Source organism: Elephantulus edwardii, unplaced genomic scaffold (assembly GCF_000299155.1).
Source record: "Elephantulus edwardii isolate Elephantulus edwardi_28Jun2011 unplaced genomic scaffold, EleEdw1.0 scaffold00473, whole genome shotgun sequence".
In the NCBI taxonomy this organism is placed as follows: domain Eukaryota; kingdom Metazoa; phylum Chordata; class Mammalia; order Macroscelidea; family Macroscelididae; genus Elephantulus; species Elephantulus edwardii.
This window is the reverse complement of record NW_006400223.1, coordinates 441,864-445,253: the sequence shown is the minus strand read 5'-3', so window position 1 is coordinate 445,253 and position 3,390 is coordinate 441,864.

Below are 3,390 nucleotides of genomic sequence, written 5' to 3'. Positions count from 1 at the left end.
CTGTTGTACATAGGGTCACTATGAGTTGCAAATGACTTGATGGCACATAACAACAATAACAAACAACTGGGATAAGATGATATCTCATAGTTGTTTTGATTTGCATCTTAGAGCTAGAGATTTTAAACATTTCTTCATTTTTGTTTGCCATCTGAATATCTTCTTTGGTGAAGTGTCTGTGGATATGAACATTGTATTCTTTAAAGATCTATCTGTATGGGATCAAACTGACAACTGGACTATTAGGTAGGGAACTTAGAGGGGCTGTTTATGTCAGTGATGGAGGAACAGCTCAGAGAAAGAAGGTGAGGGTGGGTGAAGTGTGAGCAGTCTCCTCATGCTACTGAAATGTCACACAGAAATCATTTTGCTGTGGTGTGTTATGTGCTGTCAAGTCATTTGTGACTCATAGAGACCCTTTGCACAATAGCTCTGAACCCTGCTAGATCCTGAGCCAATCTCATGTCGAACACACTCACCTCCTATTATCCCAGTCCCTAGGTCAATCCATCTCATCCAGGGTCTTCCTCTCGCGCTGTCTCTCCACCCTCCTAAGTATGATGTTCCTCTCCAAGGACTGGTCCCTCCTTGCAACATGCCTAAAGTATGTCAGAATCCTTGCCTGCAAAGAACAGCCTGTTCTCACCCTCTTTAGGACAAACTTGTTTGTTCTCCTTGCAGTCCATGGTATATTTAATACTCTTCTTCAACACCACTACTTAAAGGCATCAATTCTCCTATAATCCGTAGTCATTGTCCAGCTTTCTGATGCATAGCAATTGTGAAGACCATGACATGGATCAGGTGCACCTTAGTCTCCAGACAGACATTGTTGCTCTTCAGTACCCTGGAGTACCAGTGTAATTCATGTTTTGATTTCCTAGCTGCCAATCAATACAAGAGTGCATAAGGACGTTATGAATGTTGTATGTAAACCAGTATAAAATTTTTTAAAAATAAGGGGGGAAAAAGGTATTGATTGTGGAGCCAGGCAAATTGAAGCTGTTAAGAATCTCAATCTTTTAATTGTCTGTCATGATGCTGTCAGTTGTCCCAATGATGAGAATCTTTGTTTCTTGATGTTGAGCTTCAATCCATATTGAAGGCAGCAGCCCTTTTCCTTCTGCACCAAATTCCTCAAGTGCTCCTCAGATTCAGCAAGCAAGGTTATGTCATCTGCACAATGCTAATACCACATTCCTCCTCATAGTGCCCAGCTTTCCAGATGATCTGTTCCGCATATGGATTGAAAAGATATGAAAATAGGATACATCCCTGGTGTACTCCTTTTCTGATTTTGAACTATGCAGTGTTTTCTCTGTTCTGATGACTGCCTCCTGGTCCAATATAGGTTTCTCATAAGCACAATTGAGTGTTCTTAGATTCCTATTCATCTTTGAGTTTGTTGTTATCCACAGTCAAATGCCTTTCTATAGTCAATGAAACACAGACATTCCTCTGGTGCTCTCAGCTTTCAGCCAAGATCCATCTAACGTTAGTAATAATATCCCTAGTAACATAGCCTCTTCTAAACCCAGCCTGTATTTCTGGCAGTTATCTTTTGATGTGCTGTTCCATTAGTTTTTAGAAAATTTTCAGCAGGATCTTGCTTGCCTGTGATATTAATGATACTGTTTGATAATTTCTACACTCTTGGGTCATCTTCTTTTGGAATGGGAATAAATATGGATCTCTTCCAGTCAGTTGGCCAGGTGGTTGTCCTCTAGATTTCTTGGCACAACTTGGTGAACACATTAAGGGCAGCATCTGTTTTTTAAAATATGTTAATTGGTATGCCGTCAATTCCTGGGGTCTTGTTTTTTGCCAATTCCTTCAGAAATGCTTTAACTTCCTCCATCACCACAGGCTCTTGCTTATGTGTTGTTTCATGAAATTCTTCTGTTTTGGCCAAGTCAAAAAGACTTGTACAGTGTACAGTGATGCTGTATACTCCTTCCATCTTTTTTTTAATGCTTCCTGGATAATTTAATAGTCAGCCAAAAGCATCCTTAAGTGTTGCCAACTTGAGGGTTGACCTTGTTCTTCAGTTACTTCAGCTTAAGAATTGCTGAGCAAGTTTGAGTAACAAAATTCCAAGTGCCAAGAATATGACTCTTTATTTGATAAGTGTTGAACTTTAAGAAAATTTTATTCTCTTGTTAAATAATGATAAAAGTGGTATTATCAGATGCCTTTTTAAAAAAGGACGTAGGCTATGTGTTGATTGTAGCTGTGTCATTTCCAACCCCAGGTGTTGAGGTGTAGAACTGCTCCATAGGGCTTTCTCAGCTGTGGCAAGAAGTTGCGTTGCAATCTGAAGGCACGCAGTTTGAGGCCACCAGCTGCTCCGCAAAAGGATGGGCAATCTACTCCAATGAAATTAATTGCCTCTGAAACACGGCCGGAGGGTCAGTTCTGGCTCCACGGTACAATTTTAATAAAAGCCTTGTGTTCTACTTGGCAACTGGATAGATGCAAACTGCCAGTATTTAGGTCAGCAGTTGAGTGCAAACTGTTATTGTCACATAGGGACTTTCGGACATAAATTTAATGAATAATTAATGTTGACTTCATAGGAAAGCAGATTCCTCTAGATCAGGACTAGCAAACTTTTTGGGTAAAAAACCAAATTAAAAAGCAAGCCCACCGTTTTTTAGTCCATCCTGACTGATGTTACTAGGTCTCTGAGTCAAGCACTCACAGCGACCCTTTGAACACCAGATCTGAACCCTGCCCTAGTCTGTGCCATCCTCAACATCTATGAGATACGTGAGCCCACTGCTGCACTGTCAGTCCATCTTGTTGAGTGTCTTCCTTTCTTTCACTGACTCTGCACCTTCCCAAAGCCCTTTTCAATGAATATTCTCTTGTAGGAACATGCCCAAAGTATGTGAGACAAAGCTTTGCCATCTTTGCCTTTAAGAACACTCTGGCTGCACTTCCTCCGAGATAGTTGCTCTTTTGGCAATCCATGGGATATTTAACACTCTTTTCCACCACCAAAGGAACTTTGATACTGAGCTCAAACATTGTCCAACTTACACATGCATACGTTGTTATGTGCCGTCGTTTGCGACTCATAATGACCCTATGTACAACAGCCCTAACCCCTGCTCTATCCTGTGCCAATCACACTGCCTCTGACACACCCATTCCGATCACCCCAGTCACTGAATCAATCCACCTGATAGAGGGTCTTCCCCTCCTGCGCTGTCCCTCTACCCTACCAAGCATGATGCCCCTCTCTAAGGACCTGTCTATCCTTACATGTCCAAAGTATGTCAGATGAAGCCCAAGAATCCTTGCCTCCAGGGAGTAGCCTGGTTTAACCCTCTCCAGGATGAATCTGTTTGTTTTCTTGGCAGTCCATGGTACATTCAATACTCTTCT